Source organism: Crocuta crocuta, unplaced genomic scaffold (genome assembly GCF_008692635.1).
Source record: "Crocuta crocuta isolate KB4526 unplaced genomic scaffold, BGI_CrCroc_1.0 scaffold722, whole genome shotgun sequence".
Taxonomy (NCBI): Eukaryota; Metazoa; Chordata; class Mammalia; order Carnivora; family Hyaenidae; genus Crocuta; species Crocuta crocuta.
Genome location: NW_027530850.1, coordinates 46323 through 69674, shown reverse-complemented (window position 1 = coordinate 69674; position 23352 = coordinate 46323). Strand labels below are relative to the sequence as shown.

The 23352-nt window shown below is 41.5% G+C and overlaps 1 long non-coding RNA gene across 1 annotated transcript in view; it reads right to left on the bottom strand.

Moving 5' to 3' along the window:
• LOC144235829 (uncharacterized) overlaps positions 1–5003 on the bottom strand; it is a 5965-nt gene extending 962 nt beyond the window's left edge. Inside the window, exons 1-2 of the long non-coding RNA XR_013336328.1 lie at positions 3994–5003; positions 2393–2511 (exon numbers count right to left, since the gene is read on the bottom strand). This is a non-coding gene — a long non-coding RNA (uncharacterized LOC144235829). The remainder of the gene's footprint in view (positions 1–2392; positions 2512–3993) is intronic.
• Between the last annotated feature and the right edge of the window lie 18349 nt (positions 5004–23352).

Below are 23352 nucleotides of genomic sequence, written 5' to 3'. Positions count from 1 at the left end.
TCTGGAAAACAGTGTGGAGGTTCCTCAGGAAACTAACAATAGAACTCCCCTATGACCCAGCAATAGCACTGCTAAGAATTTACCCAAAGGATACAGAAATGCTGTGCATAGGAGCACATGTACTCCAATGTTCATAACAGCACTCTCAACAATAGCCAAAACATGGAAAGAGCCTAAGTGCCCATCAACGGATGAATGGATCAAGATGTGGTTTATCTATACCATGGAATACTACATGGCAATGAGAAAGAATGAAATCTGGCCATGTGTAGCAACATGGATGGACCTTGAAGGTGTTATGCTGAGTGAAATAAATCAGACAGAGAAGGACAAATATCATATGTTTGCACGTATAGGAGGATTAGGAGGAACTTAACTGAGGAATAAGGCGGAGAAGAAGGGGGGAAATGGTGGGGGAAGGGAGAGAGGCAAACCATGAGAGACTCTTGAATGCTGAGAACAAACTGAGAAAAACAAACAACCCAGTGAAGAAATGGGCAGAAGATATGAACAGACACTTCTCCAAAGAGGACATCCAGATGACCAACAGACACAAGAAATTAAACTTTTTAAATGTGTTAGGGTAAAAGGTCAAAAATCCAACACCAACACTAACATAGCTGAACCCCTACAAAGCAGGAACAATGCTTGTCTTCTCCTCTGCCTGGTTTCAACACTGCAGCCTCAGTGCCACAAAACTCCACCCTTCCTCCTGGGTCATTTCAAATTCCAAGCATATTTTTCCACAGAGCAAAATTAGTCTGTATGTCATAGTGTACATAAAATACAGCATTCCCTGTGAATTCACATGAATCTATAACTAGGATTTTGAGGAGACAGGGCAGTGCATTGCTGGCAGCATGCATGGTGCTGGCTGTGTCTGCAAATGTAGGGAAGAAGTGGTCAGTCCTAGAGGATCAGAGAGATAATCCCAGACTCCTAAAGAATGTCTGTTCCACACACACAGGTATCCATTTCCAGGACTACTCTCCACCCAGCCCTTCACCACCTCAACAGCTCCGTCTCAGCATATTAGGAACAGAAATAAGGATGGGGGATTATGGTTTCATATCATTCATTTACATCTTTAATCCAGCTCCAGTTAATTCTTACGAGTGGTTCAACCTGGAGACTCACGAGAGAACCTTCTGCGGCCTTTCATGCCCAAGCTCTGATTCTCATAACTCTGCAAAGTATGGCCACCCTGCTCTCAATGTAAGGAAACAGGCTGTAAGAGGAAGGAGGGTAAATGGCTTGCAAAAGGTGAAGTAGGAGTTGATACCAGCTCTGCCTGCAAGGTCCTGCTGGCAGCCTCTGCTCACCTCACTCCCTCTCTGGACATGCTACCCTAAGGCACAAAGATCTATGGGGAGATGACATTCCTAGAGCCTTCCAGGGGAACTGGGAAAGTGTTTTCTGCAGGAACAGGGCCACCTTCAGGAGTTAGTTAGAAAAAGTTATAGATACATGTGAATTCACAGGGAATGCTGAATTTTAGGTACCCTGTGACATACAGACTAATTTTGCCCCGTGGAAAAACATATTGGGAATTTGAAATGATGACAGAATTAAAATGAATATGTTCTGATATCAAAGTGAAAAATACAGATGAGATATCAATAGGAGATGCCAGCTATAACAGCTACACAGGCCAAAAAAGAGCTGGTACGTGAACATGGCATCAGCTCTTTTCCAGAAACTGGCACATCAGACCTGACTTTCACTCTCCATTCTTTCAGTTCAGTGTATGTTTTCTACTTTGAATATGTCTTCCCAGATAGCTCATAATATTTTTACTACTTGAACAGCTGCAGTGACTCGGTAAAAGCACATTTCCCAAAAGAGATGGGAAAAGTGATGAATTATGAAATCTAGAAAAAATAAACTTCAAATAAGAGCATTCAGAATTGATAAGCACCTTTCAGAAAGTTGGGCTTTTCATGTTTTTCAGTTAGTGAGGATTACAATTGATGTTGTTAACAGCTTAATGACTAACTCTGGACAGAAAAGGAGTAAAACAACAATAATGTTTCAGTTTTCAGGAACATTCCCATGAAAAGATGTCCGGAAGAACTGAGCCAGCACAGGAGATGTAAGTGTCAGGCGAGATGTCCTCCTCCTCATGTTAGTTCCACAATCACACAGTGACTTTCCTGTGGTCCTCAGCCTCTAAACACTTACAGTTTCTGGAGGCACTACCAAGGGCGACAAGCTAAGAACAGAGAGGCCCGTAGCCTCTTGGGAAAGAGTTTTACTTTTTGTAAAGCAAATAACCCCATGGATATACACATATCGGAACACATAAACTAGAGACAAGACCAGAAGAGAGTGCTGTATAAAAAGATAAAAGGTCCCAGACAGAGTTGCAACTGAAAATGGTCACATCATTTACCTTGACCTTCTGTGCGTCCCAAGTAGGGACAGAGTTGTTGCTCCTCGTGGAAGCTGCACCAGGTTCTGTATTTGATAGAGGCCAGAGAAGGGAGGGAGGTTTATTCCGACTTGCATAGACTGTGTGGGGAAAAAAAAAAAAAGTCCATGCCTTCCTCCACCATCTTACCCTGCTTCCTACAATCAAGTCCCTTACCAGAGACAGAGGACTTCCTACATGGCACGGGTTAACCTTGGGACTCCAGAGTCTTGAGGAAGGCACCAGAGGGCTTTGATTGGATATTTGATAAGCAAGCAAGTGTGGATAGGTCAGGGCTCAATTCATTGGAAATCGACACTAAAAGAAGGGTTCCTAATACACATCATGGGAAATGACAATTTTTTCACAGATTAAAAATTAAAGGAAGAATAGCTTAGTTAGGATAATGTCAGTAAATGTCATCATGAACAGCACACTGTCCTTTTCTACAAGGCATGGTGGGACTTTTCAAATGTTTTACTGTATACAGAATCTGCCTAATGTATCTGAGAAAGGGTTATGTAAGTATTCATGAACAGAAATTGCCTTGAAGAGATTAATACTATAATAATGAGAAAGGGAAAGGTTAATTCTATGTGGAATGACGTGCAAAGTTTTAGAGTCACACTCATAAAATAACATTAGAGGAGTGAAATGTCACAAGGATTTACTTTTCTAATGGGGTACTACAGTTTCCAATACACCAAAAAAAGTTTTTAAAGAATAAAGGGACCTCCAAAGAGAGGAAAGAAATGTCTGCTTTCTTTATAGAAATAGAATAAATTTTCCATGGAATATTTATCCAAAAGGCAAATCAAGAAAGCTCATCAGGACATAAAGCCTCCAATTCATGCTATTGCTCATATTAAACTGAAATCAAAAAAAGCCTTTAACATTGTCTCAAGGTGGAAGGGGGCTGACTCACATCCGTTCTAGTACTCACTCTCCAGTTAAATGGAAACAGGAGGTTGCATGCAGACCTACAGTCAGTGAAGGGGCGTGAGCTCCACCCCTCACAAGGGACAGACCCAAAGAGCCCTGCTGGCTGGGGGCATCTGAGGGAAACCGCGTCCTGTCACCACTGTGAGACAACCTGTGCCCTCTTGTAACCACCTGGGATTGTAGGAGACTGAACAATGACAATCACTGAAATAGAAGCCGATTGTGCGGATGTTGCCGCAGAAGTTAAGCTACTGCATTTCACAACATGCTCTTTACTTCTTGATGGAGGGATCTCCCTGTCAGGTCTTCCTGCCATTGGTTTGTGCCTCCTGGATTCCTGTGGAAGCCTCTGTCTTTGGATGACTTCCACCCTGGAAGATCGAGCTGAATCAGTTTCACTAAGAGTTACCACACCCAGGCCTCCACTGGACACCGAACAGTTTAGCCTTTTTAAAAAACCTCACGATGCCCTTAAAAGACATATGTCAAAATCCTGTCCCTGCGTTTCAAGTAGGCGACCTCCCTGCTCTGGTCCACCATCTCCTTTTCCTGATGAGGAGCCTTGAGCTGGGAGACAGAAACACGTCCACGTTCAGCTGTGGCAGAGTGTGCACAAGAGGAGGAGAGAAAAACATTCTTACCCAGTTGTCCTGAGCCACCTTCTCACAAAGAGCGATCTGAAAGAGCCAGTACATCGATGAAAACCCACGTGGAGAGATTCAGTGGCCTGTTATGATTTTCTGCGTCATGTGCTGAAGGACTCAGGAACTACTGGGCAGAGAGCAGGCTACCTGGTGTCCGAAGGTGAGCTCTGACTGCCGCAGCTCTTCTTGTGTTTCTTCTACTCTTCTCCTGGGAGTGACGATTGCTTTCATCAGATGAAGCACCATGTTGAGGATGATGGTAATCGGCCCAGGTCCCATGATAAGAAATGAGCTCTCATACACAAGGTCCAATCGTATAAGATACATTTCATATGAAGAGGAGAGTACAGAAAGCCCAAAGGCATGGCTACATCATCTTGTATATATTATTTTTAATTCCTGTGGGGGTCTGCGTTGACACGGTCTCCTTACCAGAGGTGACAGCTCCCTGTCATTGTTTATCATTGATAATTCTGCAATGAGTATCTTTCATCATAAAGTTCAAGTCTTCTTTTCCTTAGATCCTTATCATATTTCTCATGGCTACAACAAGGGGGTCTCTAAAATGGGATAGTCATACTTGTTGATATCATTCTTCATCCACCAAACTGCTTCCTGAGGTTTATAATAAGTTCCAGCACCTCCAGAAACATGTCCAGGAACCACATTTCCACAAAATATTGCCAGGACAGCATTGGGATCAGGAAATCTTTAGTGACTTAACTTGTTTAAATTAATATTTTTAACTTAACATCTGGAAAATTTCACAATTTTCTTGAAGTCTCAACATAAATAAATGTCTCCTGAAGGCTTGTGTATATCTGTGTGCTACTTGGGTCTAAACACTGTACAAAGTTTCAAAGTGATCCAACAGGCATGTGTGAGCTGCTGCTGGTAGGAGCTGGACTCACTTGTAGTTCTGTAGCTCTTCTGCTGCTAATTTTAGTTTCTCCTCTGCAGATGAGAGCTGCTTCTCCCCTTCCACCTGCTCCTGTTCTTTCAGCCCCAGCTTCCTACGAGGGGAAGGAAACATACATTACTTGGTAGCCCATGTGTTATTATGCCTTTCTTCCCTCCCCGGAATCTGAAGGCAGAACTCAAATGTCTCCTCCCCCCTTCGCCATAAACACACAGATCCACAAACATGACTAGGGGGAAGCATTGATGTGCCCCTGAATAAGGGACTAAACAAACTCAAGCTCCAGCATGCTGGCAAGACTTTGGCAACTCTGAGCTTCTCTTCACAGCTCTCTGTGCAGAGTTATCAATGCATCACATAAATATAAAAAACGCACATGAGAGGCACTAAGTGTCCCCACCCAAACCCCAGCTCAGGCTCTTGTGATTGGGACTGCATAAGTGTATTTCATTTCAATGTACAAAAAACCAAGCCTGACCAACTCGTCACAACTAAACACATAAGGATGAAACAGGAATTCCTAACTTGTCTGGTTTCTCCTAAGAACCCTGAATTTTCAATCAGGGCTGGGGCCATGACACTGCCATAAAGACATCTTTCTTAGACATGGTGTCATTAACACTGTACAATATCAGAAATGGACATTTCTACAGTTCACAAGGGAACTCCTGCCACCTGCCTCAAAGACACCAGTTGAGAAGAATGCAAAATACACTTACAATAAGAAAATGATGTGAACTTCAATGTGAATTGAAGACAAGACCTTCAGAATCTTGTCTCCTGGAAAAGGAATGCACAGAAGGGAAGGCAAGGGAAAGGAAGGGAAGGGAAAGGAAAAGAAAGAGGGAAAGGAAAGAAAACTTTGTTCACAGAGTTCAGTACTGCTGACAGCCCTGATCTCCTATCAGACATAAACTCCCCTCTCATCTGCAGCAAGATACCATAATAGTACACCTGAATTCTTCTCCAAATATTTCCTACCCAATGCGTAGACTTTAACAACAAATTACAGACATATGGCAGTCATGTAGCTACGATGGGATGGAAATGTAAAGGACAATGAAAATTAACCCTGAGGTTTCCACAAAGTAATGGAAGATGCAGATCACAGAAATCAAAGCAGAGGGGAGAAACACAATCCTTGACTAATTACTATGAGAAAAGTATTGTTGGTGTTAAATGTACTCAAGAAAGTATAATTATCCCCAATGTCTCACACATTTATTCTTACAACAGTGTTTGTAACAATTAACTCCTGAGAGTCTTACTCTTCCGTCTTCATCCACACATTCCATCAAGAATGTTTACATTCTTCTTCAGTGTTTCCCATTCAGGTTCCTTTGCCCCTTTCACATATCTCAGTGCATCACAGTTGTCTCCCAAGTCCCATTTGCTACCTGTCAATCATAAAACAGTTTGTTTGAGTGTGTGCACCCATTCCCACAAGTATGGCCATGATGGTGGAGAGGAGAAAAGATAGGATTACAAAGGCAGGAAGCCACTTTTTAACTTTCCAGAGCAAACTCATCCTACCAAATGTGACTTTCTTCCATCTAAGCAACACTTCTTCCAGGTTATATTTATTAGATGTCAAGAATCCCTGCATCAAATCCTTGACGCATTCACTGGTATCTCCTGGCTTTAAGACAGATTTGATAAAGATGTAATGACTATAGAAGAGCATGACTGTACTTAACACTACTAACATGTACATTTAAATGTTTATGATGTGAAATTTTCTAATGCATGTATTTTACCACAGTTAAAAATGAGAAACCTCAAAAGTAAGTAATGTTGTTCAGTTCTCTGATGTATAGAACGTTTGATAATAAATTTTGTTACCTAATTCTTTTGAATCTTAAGCTGAGCATTTTTTTCCTGCACAGGCTGTTCTTCAGACCTCAGGTTCACTTCCTGTTCTTCAGACTTCAAGTTAAGTTCGCTGGTAGGAACTTCATTAAGGGGAAGGTGAACATGAGCAAAACATTCTCTCTAGCGACTTAGGCCCCAAGAAGAAGATCACTCAGTAGATAACATATAAATCCAATGTTCTAAGATGTGACCAATTTGTTTCTCTTCAAAGCAAAGTGTACAATGGAAATCCTGCAGGAAATAGAGGGAATTTACTTCTGAAACTTCTGAAGCATTTACTAAAATAGCACCTTTCAAGTTGTCTATAGATTTTTCTTTTTCCCAATTTGCAAGTAGCATAGAAACAAAATGTGTACTAGGCTTTCCAAACAAACACGGGACAATGTGTCACGAAGAAGCATTGTCAAGAGAACATACCCCACAATCAATCCCTGTATCATTATAAACAGTCGATCCAGTTTGGGCCAAAGTGAAAAAACAGACACAAAGAAATGAAGCATAAAGAGAACAGTGGAAGGTGTAAGTATTTCAGAGCAACTATCTTGGTTTTTGAGACAATGGAACTGTGACTGGATGACAAAGAAAAAGTGAGGAAAATGTAAAATCTTTCAAGCCAAACAGCTCAAATGAATGACTTTTCTTTATGGAGGATAGCTATTGTCACTAGATTCACTTTCAAAATTCTCCGCTCTGCATTAAGAGGAACAGAACAGTTCAACATGGCTAGAAACTTGTAGTGCTCTCTCCCAGCAGCACTGAATAATATAAAAATTAAGTGGGGGTTATGAAAACAAATTCTGCCCTACTCCGAAATAAAAGAAGTACTGTGGTGTTACTGCTTGAAACAGCAGTGAACAGCACGGAAGGTTGAGAGGCTCAATTCACCCAACGACCAAAGGGCTCAAACATCAAAATATGGTAACTCAGGATGCCCTGATTCTTGACATTCTGATTTCTCTCTGATTGCAACAAAGCATGCACACTTTGAATGATGTCATTAAAAAATTCATTAGCGTGCTCAAGTATCTCACTGTTATTCTACAACAAAACATGTAGTCATCAGGAATACTTACTCATTACCTTTACTTCCATTTTTAAAGGACAAAGAAGGGATTTGGATACTTTTTTTTTAATTTAATTTTTGAGAGAGAGACAGAGCAAGCGAGCAGGGGAGGGGCAGAGAGAGACAGAGGAAGAGAATCCCAAACAGGCTTCCCACCATCAGCATGGAGCCGGATGCAGGGCTCCAACTCATGAACCATGAGATCATGACCTGAGCTGAAACCAAGAGTTGGATGTTTAACCGACCGAGCCACTCAGGCACCCCAGGATAAAGAAGGGATTTTTACCTTACATCTATGTGCTTCATAAGAGGGAAGCTTATTTTGCCATAGGGTTTCTTGAGCACATTTCTTTGCTCTATTGATCTACATAAAGATGTCATAAAGGATTCAAAATTCAAAAATGTTAATTATAGTGACATAAAAACCTATCTCTGGTGAGTAAATCATTATAGAAATAAAGAATGTGTTATTTTACATATGTGATGATTGATTTGAATTTAGCCTGGTATAGAATGGAAGGAAATGGGACACCAGGATGAAAGAGGAGATGGCAAAATCGGTGAACTTAAAGTGAACACAATTCCAGGTGAACTCATGGAAATGAAAAAAAAGGGGGGGAGATGATTATGACTTCTGTTCACAAATGGATACTTTTTCTGCAAGTTTTGCGTTTTCCTTCATGTAGTACTTAATCTTCTCAGAAGTTTGACCTAAATTAACCAAAAAGATAAAAAGCAATCTCTTAAGATTAGTACCAAAACCAGTAAAATCAAGTTACCTTGTGGAGACAACAGCAAAGGCACATGATCTGGCACTGTGGTCACATATAACATTTTGGCATTACTGTGATCCCTGAAGAAAGCAAGTTCTAGTTAGTGGCATTTTATTTTTCTTTCTCTTTTTCTCCTTCTCTCTCTCTCCACCCTCTCCTCTCCACTTCTCTCCTCTCCTTTTTCTTTTAGAGAAAGAGAACACATGAGTGAGTGAAGAGTAGGGAGAGGGACAGGGACAGGGAGGGAAGGAGCAGGGGGAGAGAGAGAGAGAGAGAGAGAGAGAGAGAGAGAGAATCTTAAGCAGACTCCATGCTCAGCATGGAGTCTGATGCAGGGTTCGATCCCATGATCCTGCGATCATTTCCTGAGCCAAAATCAAAAGACAGATGCACAACTGATTGAGCCACCCAGGTGCCTCCAATACACCATCATTGAGCAACATGCCTTTTAGAATATATGAAAAATTCAAATTGCCCTGACATCACCAAAGGAGAAATGGAGAAAAATCAAGTATCCCCCATACTTAAATTCTGTCCTTCATGATCAAATAAATAAATCAGTGCAACTAGTTTAAAAACAAAAGTCAAAACGAAAAAATAACCCACCTAATTTCTTCTAGGTTTTTCTTCTTTCATCCACCCTTTAAAAATAACGAAAGGGGGAAACCTGCGTAGCTCAGTCAGTTGAGTGTCCAACTTCAGCTAAGGTCATGTTCTTGTGGTCTGTGAGTTCGGGCTCCCCATTGGGCTCTGTGCTGAGAGCTCAGAGCCTGACACCTGCTTTGGATTGTGTGTCTCCATCTCTCCTTGCACGTCCCCTGCTTGCCGCTCTGTCTCTCTCAAAAATAAATAAAAACATTTAAAAACTTTAAAAAAATAAAAACGAAAGGGGTACCAGGTGGTTCAATCGGTTGAGATCCAACTTTAGCTCAGGTCGTCATACACTGCTCATGAATTTGAGCCCCACATTGGGCTTGCTGCTGTCAACACTGAGCCCATTTCACGTCTTCTGTCCCCCTCTCCCTCTGTCCCCTCCTCACTTGCACTCTCTCAAAAGGAAATAAATCCTTTAAATAAATAGATAAATAAATAAATAAATAAGAAAATAACACTAACAAGAGAGGTGGGTGCCTGGGTGCCTGGTTGGTTGATTTTGGCCCAGGTCATGATCTTAAGGTTGCTAAGATTGAGCCCCATGTGAGGCTCTATGCTAACAGTGTGGAGCCTGCTTGGGATTCTCTCTCTCCCTATCTCTCTGCCCCTCCCCCACTCGTGCACACTCTCTGTCTCAAAAGTAAATAAGCATTTAAACAAACACTGAAAGAGAAATTATGCTAAATATCACTTGTTTAGCACTCAGAGGCCTCCAATGTCTTTCTGCTGCTCCACATGGTCCCCTCCATGAGAATGAGGGTGGGACGCTTAGGTGGATATGGTCTTGGAATCAAACACACTTGGGCAAAATCTCAGCTTTACTTCTTAGTGGTTAGTATCCTGGATAACTCCTCATCTCCCCAAATCACAAGACAGTGAAAGCCCAGGATGCAAACCTTACCACCTACATCACTGGTAAGCACTATGCAGGCAGGAAACACTCACCTTATACATGGATAGCACATGGAAAACCCCTAGAACAGGACCCAGGATTCTAGAATCTTCTGACAGGTGTTTAATTCTATTGTTGTGTCCCAAACTGCAAACTTACCTTCTATTTGTACAATGTGAGTGTTCTGTTGCCCTGAGGTCACCCCTCCCTATACCAGCAGTGCTGTATTTCCCATAGCATCACCAGCATTTGAGGACCCACTATGTTCCCAGTCACTTAATCAGCACAGTCCCTGGTGCCTATACACACAAACCACTGACCCCATTTTGCATCTTGTTCACTCACTCTCCACGGGCTTTAGAAGCTCCCTCCACCCAGAACTCATAACACATGTTTTAAATCTCTCTAGTAACACACACTTGCCCTGGCAATATCTGACTTCTTCTCTAAGCCTTGAGCTTCTTGACAGTCTCAGATAATGCCCTAATCTGTACGTTTCCCCCAGTAGCCAGGTCATGCCAAAATATTCCTGCCACTGGCTTCTTAAATATTTCTGATCAGAGTTAAACTCATCTGCCTCTCCCTCATTGTCTGTTTTTTTCCTCTACCTGGTCACCTGTCTCAGTTGGTGGCAACCCAATCTGTGCTGTTGCTTAGGATGCAAACAAGAAAAAGTTACTGAAGAGTTAAGGGGCTAAGTAGACTGGATAAGTCAATGTCTTTACTTGTAGTTGAATTAGAAACCAAACTGAAGAGCTGTATGAAGAAAAGATTACAGGACACCTGGGCATCTCAGTTGGTTGAGCATCCGACTCTTGATTTTGGATCAGGTCATGATCTTATGGTTTGTGAATCGAACCCTGTATCAGGCTTTTGGATCTTTTTTTAAAAAGATTTAAAAAGAAAATATTACAAGGAAAACAGAAGCCTGAAATCTTACCTTCATATCCTCAAGTCTTTACCTACATGAGGTACGAACAAAATTAAATTTGATGTAGAAACAATATTTTTAATAGTTTATTGTCAAGTTGGTTTCCATGTAACACCCAGTNCATGGTCCTCCATTAAGTTCCTCCTAATCCTCCTATATGTGCAAACATATGGTATCTGTCCTTTTCTGCCTGACTTATTTCGCTCAGCATAACACCATCAAGTTCCATCCATGTTTCATTCTTTCTCATAGAAACAATATATTTTATAAAATATTTTTGACAAAAAGTCAAAATCATAATCCAATGTGGTATTATAATAAAGGTCACTTCAACAAAATATTTTTTAAGTGTTGCAATTCTAGTATAGTTAATATACAGTTAATATACGAATATATACAAATATAATATTCGACTCGGGTGCACATATAGTGATCCAACAACGCTGTACATTACTGTGTTCATCATGGCAAATGTACTCTTTAATCCCCAGGACCTATTTCTCCTAACTCCCCATCCACCTCCCCCCTTGTAACCAGCACTTTCTTCTATCAAGTTAGGAATCTCTTTCTTAGTTCATCTCGCTCTCTTTTCTCCCCTTTGCTCATTTGTTTGTTTCTTACATTCCACACGAGTGAAATCATATGGTATGTATCTATCACTTAGAATTATAACCTCTATATCAATGCATGTTGTTGCAAATGGCAAGATTTCATTCTTTTCATGGCTCAATATTTGTGCGTGTGTGTGTGTGTGTAATCACCTCTTCTTTATCCATTTATCGATGGATGTACACTTGGGCTGCTTCTATAATTAATTTGCTATTGTAAATAATGCTGCAGTAAACATAGGAGGGCATATATCCTTTAGAAGTAGGGATTGTTTGGGGCGCCTGGGTGGCTTAGTCGGTTAAGCGTCCGGCTTTCGCTTGGGTCATGATCTCGCGGTTCGTGGGTTCGAGCCCCGCGTCGGGCTCTGTGCTGACTGCCAGCTCAGAGCCTGGAGCCTGTTTCAGTCTGTGACTCCCTCTCTCTCTGACCCTCCCCTGCTCATGCTGTCTCTCTCTCTCTCCTAGAAATAAATAAAAATATTAAAAAAAAAAAAGAAGTAGGGTTTGTTTTTTTTTTTAATTCTTTGGGTAAATACCCAGTAGTGCAATTACTGCATCATAAGTTAGCTCTATTTTCAATTATCTGAGGAAATTCCATACTGTTTTTCAAAATGGCTACAGCAATTTGCACTCCCACCAAAAGTGCACGTGGTTTCCTTTTTTTTCCCACATCCTTGCCAACACTAGTTTTTTCTTGTCGTGTTGATTTTAGCCATTCTGGCAGGTGTAAGGTGATAGCACATTGTAGTTTTGATTTACAAACTCACTGAGAAAAACTCCTTGTGAGGTTAAGGTAAGTTTGCAGAGACTCTTACCATCAGATGGCAACTGATACCACCCTCATTCAGTTGTTTCTGCTTGAGCACCAACCCCCAAGGTACCTTGTTGATTGGTATTTGGAGTGACTCATTCTCGCCTTGATATGCTGATTGCACTTTGTGAAGGAACTTACTATAGGAACTTCTTCTTTTGTGGTTGTGGGAGCAACATTGCATTCTAGAAAAACCTTTTTTTCTTAATACTGCCCATTAAGCGATAAATAGTCTATTGACCCCTACTCACAAAGAACTAACTTTTGCCTTTACTATGCTAAAAACATTATCCTGTTTATATCAGAATGCCACTTCTGGGCTGTTCCCCATACTTGTATGCATATCAATGTTCTAGAAAGTTTCTACTGATCAAAAAATTTATCATCAGAATGCCGCCCCCCAAAACACTAAATCATAAAATAAAGTTGAGTCTCAGACAGTGCAGAGAGGCCTGGCTGGTGACCAGGAAGAATCTTGTGCCTCTCTCATCCCTCTCTCACTGACACTGTCCATCCTTCGGGGACCCCTGGACATGCCGGATCTGGACTCTGGCAATTTCCCTGACCATGAATGATGTTGAGCATCTTTAAACGTGTCTGTTGACCATCTGAATGTCTTCTTTGTGGAAATGTCTATTTATGGCTTCAGCCCAGTTTTAAATTGTATTATTTTTTTAATGTTTTATTTATTTTTGAGAAAGAGTGTGTGTGTAAGGGAGGGTCAGAGAGAGAGGTAGACACAGAATCCAAACACAGTCTCCAGGCTCTCAGCACAGAGCCTGAGGTGAGGCCTGAACCCACAAACCATGAGATCATGACCTGAGCCGAAGCCAGACACTAACCGACTGAGCCACTCTGGTGCCCCTTAAATTATATTATTTGTTTTCTTGCTGTTGAGTTGTATCATTTCTTTATATATTTTGGGTACTAACCCTTTGTCAACTATGTCTTTTGCAAATATCTTCTCCCATTTAGCATGTTGTCTTTCAGTTCTGTGGATTGTTTCCATCGCTGAGCAGGATCTATTTATTTTGATGTAGACCAAATAGTTTAATTTTGTTTATATTTCCTCTGCCTCAAGAGACTCTCGAAAAATGTAGCCATGTCCTAGCATAATAAAAACTTAGAAGTATAGGGGTGCCTGGGTGGCTCAGTTGGTTAAGCGTCTGACTTCAGCTGAGGTCATGATCTCATGGTTCGTGGGTTCGGGCCCCATGTCAGGCTCTGTACTGACAGCTAGCTCAGAGCCTGGAGCCTGTTTCAGATTCTATGTCTCCCTCTCTCTCTGACCCTTCCCTGTTCATGCTTGCTCTCTCTCTCTCTCTCTCTCAGAAATAAGTAAAACATTTAATTTTTTTTAAAAAAATTAGAAGTATAATAAGCTATAGAAAGAATTTCCTTTCTACTTGGTGATATTTCAACAACCATTTCTAAAGGAGAGAATTAAGATAGATATCTTATTTTTGACCAAAACTCTGTTTCTATTCTATTAAACAGATATCAAACTACTAATCTTCAATAATGGAAATGTCAGTCTTATTTTAAATTAATAACTAATCCATCATTTACTTGCAATTATTGTTTCTCAAGCCCAATATCCATCATATGGATGGATACCACAAATTGTTTCAGAGTTTCAGACAACAAAAGTAAGCGTAAAATCTTGGGGCTCAAATATGCCCCTGACTCACCAGAAACACCAGAGAAATGTCTTTTGCAGTCAGCTACTTCCTGAACTGACAAACAATTCTATCAAATCAGGTCCTACGATTTTTCCCACATCACCAACAACAAAGGTTTTCAAATCAGAAAAGAAGCTGGAGATGGCTAGAGAAAACACTCAAGCAACAACTTGAATGACAACAAACATTTCCAGAAAGTGCAAAAAGTGCTTCCTTGACCAGAGTCATTCCCTGAAGACATTATAAAATTAGAGCAGGTACTTGAAGCATCACAGAGAGATCTGGACAAAGGAAACGAAATCATGGGAAGTATGTTCTCAGACCACAAATGACTCAAACTAGATATCAAGAAAAAAAGTTCTTAGTTGGAGAATGACCAAAAAATGAGTTCAAAAAACAAGATTCTCAAAAATACATGGATTACAGGGGAGTGGGGTGGGGAGATGGGTGAAAGAGGTGAAGTAGATCAAGATTACACTTGTGATGAGCACTGAGAAATGCATGAAATCATTGAATCATACTGAACACCTGAAACTAATATTACACTGTATGTTAATTATACTCGAATTTTTAAAAAACCCGTATAGGTCAAATAAGACATTTCTACAGAAGTTTTACACTATTTCAATCTAAATGATAATGATAATTGAACGTATTAGAGGAAAGTTTGTAATAGTGAGTGCAATTAATGGTCCAGTGTCTATAAAATGTTCTGCTTACTTATGATTACACGTATATCTCTAAGGTACTCACAGCATAAACAGTTCTCCAGAGGTAAATAAGACAGGCACAAGTTCCCAAGGAGGCAGTAATGATGTTATGTTACTACAGAATTTGAAACACACTAGGTCAAGGGGGAAACGGTCAGGAAAAATATGGACACGCTGAAATATTGCAGATAATGAGGAATCTTAAAGATGTTTTACAATATATCTGTCACAAAGATCATCTCTATAAAGCCTCTCCCAGCCAACAGATTATAAGCACACCCCTCAAATGTCTCCTCACGGAGGAGCAAGAGGACAGCGAGCTCACAAGGAACAAACTTCTGGGGCTTCTGACTCTGTTTACTCTCTTACTGTGGTGATGATTTCATTGTTGGTTACATAGGTCACATATCNATAAAAATGCAACCGATTTCTGCATGTTGATTTTGTACCCTGCAACTTAGCTGAATTCTTCGATCAGTTTTAGTAAGGTTCTGGTGGAGTCTGTTGGGTTTTCTATGTAGAGCATCATCTTGTCTGTGAAAAGTGAAAGTTTGACTTCTTCTTTGCCAATTCTGATGCCTTTGATTTNTTGCACTTCCGCTTTTTCTAATTTCTTGAAATAGGCCTGGAGTGCAATGTACTTTCCTCTTAGGATTGCCTTTGCCGCATCCCATAGAGTTTGGATTGTTGTATTTTCATTTTCATTTGTTTCCATAGATTTTTAATTTCTTCTCTAATTGACTAATTGGCCCATTCATTCTTTAGTAGGGTTTTCTTTAACCTCCATGTTTTTGGAGGTTTTCCAGACTTCTTCCTGGATTTCAAGTTTCAAAGCATTATGATTTGAAAGTGTGCATGGTATGATCTCAATTCTTTTATATTTATTGAGGGCTGCTTTATGTCCCAGTATGTGATCTATCTTGGAGAATGTGCCATGAGCAGTTGAGAGGAAAGTGAATTCCCTGGCCTCAGGATGTAGAGTTCTGAATATATATATCAGATCGATCTGGTCCAATGTGTCACTCAAGCCTATTGTTTCTTTAGTGATTTTCTGTCTGGTTGACCTATCCATTGCTGTAAGTGGAGTATTAAAGTACCCTACTATTAGCACATTCTTATCTATAAGATTGTTTCTGTTTGTGATTGTTTTAAATATTTAGGTGCTCCCATATTCGGTACATAGACATTTATAATTGTTAGTTCTTCCTGATGGATAGACCCTGTAATTAATATATAATGCCCTTCTTCATCCCTTATTATTGTCTTTCATTTAAAGTCCAGTTTGTCTGGACTTTAAAGTCCAGCTTTCTTGGGGCGCCTGGGTGGCTTAGTCGGTTAAGCATCCGACTTTTGCTTAGGTCATGATTTCGCGGTTCGGGGTTTCGAGCCCTGCCTCGGCCTCTGTGCTGACTGCCAGAGCCTGGAGCCTATTTCAGAGTCTGTATCTCCCTCTCTCTCTGACCCTCCCCTGCTCACGCTGTCTCTCTCTCTCCTAGAAATAAATTTAAAAATATATATATAAAAAAAATAAAGTCCAGCTTTCTTTTGTCTTCCCGTAGCATGATAGATAAAGACATGTTATTGTCTTTCATTTAAAGTCCAGTTTGTCTGACTTTGAAGTCTAGCTTTATTTTGACTTCCCGTAGCATTATAGATATTTCTCCATCCCCTTACTTTTAATTTGAAGGTATCTTCCAGTCTAAAATGCGTTTCTTGTAGACAGCAAATAGATGGCTTTTGTGTTTTTTCTATTCTGCTACCCAATGTCTTTTGATTGGAGCATTCAGCCCATTTACATTCAGTGTTATTATTGAAATATGTGGGTTTAGAGTCATTGTGTCCTTTGTGGGATTCATTCTTGTGGTGGTGTCTCTGGTATCTTGCATTCCTTGCAACACTTCCCTCAGAGAGGCCCCCTCAGGATTTCTTGAAGGGCTGGTTTAGTGGTGACAAATTCTTTCAATTTTTGTTTATTTGGAAAGGCTTTTATCTCTCTTTCTATTCTGAATGACAGGCTTGCTGGATAGAGGATTCTTGGCTGCATATTTTTTCTGTTCATCACATTGAAGATTTCCTGCCATTCCTTTCTGGCCTGCCAAGTTTAAGTAGATAGGTCTGTCACCACTCTGATAGGTGTGTATCAGAGTGTGTATCCCTTTGTATGTTAGGGCCCTTTTCTCCCTAGCTGCTTTCAAAACTCTCTCTTTGTCTTATATTTTGCCAGTTTCACTATGATATGTCGTGCAGAAGATCGATTCAAGTTACGTCTGAGGGGAGTTCTCTGTGCCTCTTTAATTTCAACGTCTACTTCCCTCTCCAGGTTGGGGAATTTCTCTGCTATAATTTGTTTCAGGACTCCTTCAGCACCTTTCCCCCTCTCTTCCCCTTCTGGAATTCCTATGATACGGATATTGTTCCATTTGATTCTCTCGCTGAGCTCTCAAACTCTTCTTTCATGTTCCTGGGTCAGTTTATCTCTCTTTTTCTCAGTTTCTTCTTTTTCTACAATAGTGTCTTCTAAATGACTTATTCTCCTTTCTGCCTCTTCAATCCGCGCATTGGATGCCATCAGTTTATTATGTATCTCATTTATCCCACTTTTTAATTCACTGTAACTATTTTTAAGCTCCATATTGTTTGTAGCCATAGTTTCTCTGATGTCCCCCATGCTTTTTTCAAGCCCGGCGATTAATTTTACGATTATTCTTCTAAATTCTTGTTCAGTTATGTTGCTTCTATCTCTTTTGAGTTCTCTAGCTGTCATTTCTTTCTGGAGTTTCTTTGGAGGAGAGTTCTTCCGTTTCATCATTTTGGTTAGCTTTCTATCTCTTGTTAATTTTAAAAGCTTGTTGTACACATGGCCCCTGCGAGTTTTGCTGTATTAGAGAGGGCTCTTTTGACTGTTCAGGGCCTGTCTGTTCAGGAAGTGTTCTTTGGATGGTGTCTCTTGGTTTCTCTTTTTGAGCGTTTGGTTATCTTGTTTCTCTGCTGGTAGTGGTATTTGGGACTCTCGACCATGTGTAGTTTGGCTTGTTTCTTGAGGCAGCCCTGGAAAAAGAAAACAGACAACCACAGAGAGAACACAGGTACACAAACACACAGACAATACCAATAAACACGCAAACCCAGGCTCAGGTTAAAACAGCTACAACAGCAAAAAAGCTCTCTGGAGGAGATGGGCGTGGTTTGGTGTAGGCCAGTCTTGTCTCCACTGTGTCCGCTGGACTCCCTGAGGCCCCACCTTGGTGGTTGTGGGGATAAGAATGGCGTCGCCCCAGTCCCTTCTCAACCAAGCGTAGCAAATCACTTCTTCGGTCTTATCTCCCTGTGCTGAGGATGTAGCCAAGGTGGCCTGAGTTCTATGCCCCACACCCTGCCTGTTTCCAGATCCAGTCAGCAGCCTTTGTTATACTGTCCTGAACAGTCCCACAGATCGCTGCTTCCCTGTGTCCTGGGGGTTGAGTGGGGGATGGGGGGTGTGTCACAGCCTCAGATCCGCTGGGGTCAAGCAGGGACAAAACCCGAGTACGTTTGAGGAAGGTAGCAACTTCAGGTCCATAGTGTCCACTCGCTGCACCGCGCCGCCACCGCTTCAGCCAGCCACTGTCGTGAGCTGCTGCCGCTTTACTGGGTGCCGGCACCACTTCATGGGTCGCCACAGCCGCCACCGCTTCATCAGGCCGCTGTTACGCGTGCAGCCACAGCTTCGCCCAGTGCTGGTACTGCTTCACTGGGTCACCGCCGCTTCAATGGCCGCTGTCGCACGCGCTGCTGCTGCTTCACCTGGCGCCAGGACCGCCTCCACAGGCGTTGCTGCCGGTTCACCGTGCTGTTGCTGCCATGGGTGGTGCCAGGAGCATGGCAGTTCAGTTTTTCCTGGCGCCTCTGGGACCAGGGCACCTAGTTTAAAGTCAGCACCCCAGCCAGAGCTAAAAAAAAATGCTGTCTTTCCAAGCCGAGGTTTTTTCCTCTTCTCCAGGGACGGTTCTATGAGCAATCTCAGCTTTTCTTTCATTTCCCCTGGACTCGCGGCAGCACCCCACCACTCGCTGGTTTATCACTCACTGCAGCTGCACCCAAGCTGGGTTCCCTCCCTTCCCTCTGTGTCTCTGGGTCCTGTCCGCTTTTATCTTCCCCAGTTCACACTCACGCACTTATGAGGTTTCCTTCCCAGTGTACTCTGTCTCTTTCTCTTCCCAAACTCCTGTGGCCAGTGTCCTACGACTTCAGGCCTTCTCTGTTTGAGAGATGGGTGCAGGCAAAATATACGGAGTTCTTTCCTTCTCCCCATCTTGCCTCCAACTCCACAAACTGTATTTTTTAAAAAGGTGTTGTTATTATACACAAATTATACGACACTGAAGCTGTAGGAAATATGTAATAGGCAGCACTTCAAAATTTTATTTTGCTGGCAAACACATTGCAACTGTGTTTTAATAGTAAGAATTTATTAGGCCAATGTAAAATAGAAAAATTAAGAAAACGCAAATTTATAGTAGAGAAGTCAAAGGCTTCTATTGTACATTCACAAAGTACCTGGATAAAAATCCTTTGGAATATCTCCAAAATATGCCCAAAATTCATGGAAGAATGGGAGAAAGTAAAAACAAAAAATGTAATAGAGACACAATGAGATTCTTCTATAGAAAGATGTTTACAGATATGGATATATCTGAGAGTGATGGGCAGCTGCTATTATAATAATGTGGGATTATTATTCCAAAAAATATATACATTATTGTTCACTTTTGGATGTGTTCTTTCAATGTTCACTTTGACTTTGAATCACAGCTCAAAATGTCAGATTTCTGAAGTACATAAAGATTTGCATAATCAGGTGATCTTGTGTATGTTGATAATATCTGTGGGATTTTACGTTACTTGAACACACATCTCCAAATGGCCAATGAAAGGCATTCATGTTTCTATTTCATGGTACTGTGCCAAAATCAATAGCAACTCTGAAAATTAATTTCTAAAAGAATACAAAATTCCTGAATATGGTCACCAAAACAATAGAATGCATATCATTCTACAAAACCTAGATTTAGAAATATTTTAGGAGTAAAACACTCACAATGCAATTCATACTAATTCACATGCCAAGCTTAATTCTGTGTTAACGAACCTGTCTAGAAAATAGCCTCTGAAATCTATCACATTTTCGTCTTCAGCTTTCAGAGATGAGTTCACAAAAATGGGTAATGGTGGGAAATATACACTTTTCTGAAAAGGAAAACAGTAGCTGTCAGCACAATGGTTGGTCATGGGGATCAGATGCACCAAGGACAGAGGCCGTCTTGTCACGAAGGTAAAACATCTTGAGCTGTGGGCACTCTTGGGGCATTTGGCAGCTCTCTGGCTCCTGATATCAGTGGTTGACTCTTAACGAGATTAGATACAATTGGGCCAATAACGCTAGGCTCTCACAGTCAATGGCCATGAGAAGATGGGGTGGGAAATGCAAAACAAGTGAATTTATGGAAAAATTCAGAGATGAAGTAGGGAGAGAGAGCTGAACTTACCTGTGAGAGGCAGCCTAGGTAGAGGGGGAAAATTCTAATAAAGAGGATCAGGAATTTTCTTCCTTCATAATCTCAAAAGAAAGAGAATTGATTCTATTTAGATTGGAGGGATTCATGTGGAATGATTCTGCCTCAATGCAAGGGTTATTCGTAACTACAAGGACTTTCCAGATCCCACTCTAAGGATCTGGTAACTGCCAATCTAAAGAAATCTACTTATCTCTATGGTGTTCCCTGTCTGTTTGTCTCTCTCACTCTCCTAGGGGCACAAGTTTTGCTTTCCAATGATAGAGTGAAATACTCACACTGGGAATCAGGTATTTCAGTAGATTCAAACAATCCAATCCTAAGGACATTCAGAACTCTTCTTGTTTTGAGTAAATCAAAACTCTGCACATACTTGGCTAAAGAAAGGATAACAATTCATTCACCTCCTGATCATGTCACTCCTCATGATTTTCCTATTGTAAATGTCCAAGAAGGATGTGACCGCTTAGTTTCTGTTGGGCTTATCAGGCTCCTATCAACACAGTTAGACATAGAACCCCTGGAGGTATCCTCAAAGACCAGAGCCAAAGAGCTGATTCAGAAGTTGCTAAAAGTCAACAAACCAAGAAGCACAGAGCACAAAGAACATTTCAATTTTTAACACTCCAGTACCAACACCAGTGATCCAGATACCACTGATACCAGGGCCACCAAACTTCACAAATAGGAACAATGCGCTGATAGGAAAACAAACTACATATAAGATGGACTCTGAACTTATAAAGCCTGAAGCAGGATCTGGACAGGGCTTCCAGGATCCAGTCTAATACCCATGGTTTCTATTACATAAGAGTTCTTGACATTTTTGGGGTGCCTGGGCGGTTCAGTCAGTTAAGCGTCTGACTTCGGCTCAGGGCCTGATCTCATGGTTCATGAGTTCGAGCCTCGCGTCGGGCTCTGTGCTGACAGTTAGCTCAGAGCCTGGAGGCTGCTTGGAATTCTGTATCTCCCTCTCTCTCTGACCCTCCTCTGCTCACGCTGTCTCTCTCTCTCAGAAATTAAAAAAAAAAAAGAGTTCCTGACACTTTTAAAAACAACTTTAATGAAATAATTCACACATCCTAGAAACACCTACTTAAGACGATCAGCTCAATAGCTTTTAGTATCTTCACAAATCCTTCCTACTATAAACTTACTGTGTTCGGGTTTCCATCCTATCCACACTGCTCTTTTCGGACCATGCACAGACAAAACCCAGCACTTGATGTGGATAGCTGTGGCCACAACCACTTCAGGCTGGTGGAGGAGAAACCTGCCCTGTGGTCCTGTTGGTCTTCAGGAAGAAAGGAAGTTCTTCTGAAGTTCCCATCAAAAACCCCATGGAAAAGATGTTGTTTAACCATGATGTGAAAGAACTCAGGAGGAAGGAAGAACCCACCGATGTCCCAAGTTTACTCACATTTGTATTTGGGTGACTGGGACACAAGGATCCGGAGAAACAGCCTCTGCACCTTCATGTGCTGGTCATTTAAAGCATCTCTAGTGTTTCAGGCAGGACTTGGGGACGGGGGATGGGGTAGGTGAGCAAGGGAGGAGTGGGGAGGGTTGGGAAAGGGGATGGCGTGATAATTGAGGACAGGGATAGGGAGGAGTATAAAAGGGGTGGGGTTAGGGAAGGGGGTGTGTCAGGAGAAGGGGGTCAGGGACAGTATCAGAATCACATCAAGTACAAGAGGGGAGGGAGAAGAGTTCAGACAGGTTAGTAGATCAATAGGTCAGTAAATCACTAGGTGAGTAGGACACAAACAGCAGATTAAGTGGACTCTCAGGAGCAGGTGGAGCAGAGAAGAATCCTTCTTCTTCTAAGCCCTCACCTGTTTGGGTGTTGCCTTAGCAACCCAGAATATTTATATTCTCTCTCGACCAATCAGCTGCCTTTACCCCTGGTAGAGAACTATGGACACCCCATGTGACCTCATTTTTAAAAAGCCCCTTCGTGCCTGGTGCACCATCTCCCGCCATCCCAGTAACAGTTCTTGTCTGGAAACTTGGCAGACCTTCTGGTTTCTGGGCTTTCCCAACCCAGCTCCCTCTCACCTCTTCTGGGTTCTCTCTCCTTCCTTTCTGAACTCCCATCTCCCATGGGCAATAGATGAACAATAGAGAATGCAAAGGAGGACAGAACTGCAAGAACAATCATATACACAAGCAGAGAGGGAGGTTTAACCCTCTCTCAGTAAGTCAAAGCATGTAGAACATTCATAAGATATAGATCTTGATAGCAAACTAGCTGAATCCCACAGCTGTATCCATATACGCGTCCACATGGACATAACGCTGTGGAAGACACATTGACTTCAGGCACAGAGGATACAGTCACAAAAATTCACCCTATTTATTATGGCCATAAGGGAAATTTCAAAGGAACGAAATTATTTCAGAGGAATGAAATCAAACAGAGCATGTTTTGGTAGTAGAATGTGCTAGAAATCACTAATGAAAGGGTAAGTTGAAATTTCCGTATGTTTAGAAATTGAGAAGTTTTTCTATAAGTAGAATATGAGTCAAGAAATGTCAAAGGAAAAGAGCTATATTTGAACTGACTGAGATGAGCTCAATATCAGCATTTTTATTGTAACAGAAAATGTCTCCTGGCGTGGAATATCCTGGAATATTGGTGTGAAAAGGTTGTCTGGTCCCCAAATCATCTCTAATTTACCTAGACATTTTAACACCACAAACAGTGGTAGATCTGTCACTTATCTGTGTGACCCTCCTACCTATTAGCATGGGCCATACATTAGGAACCTTACAGGGGGGAAAATCCAGCTGACTCACATGGGGTCTCCTGTGATCTCCAGGAGCATTTTAAGAGAAATAGTTCATCAGCTTCTCTCCTGAGGGACCTGGGACAACACCCAGATTGTT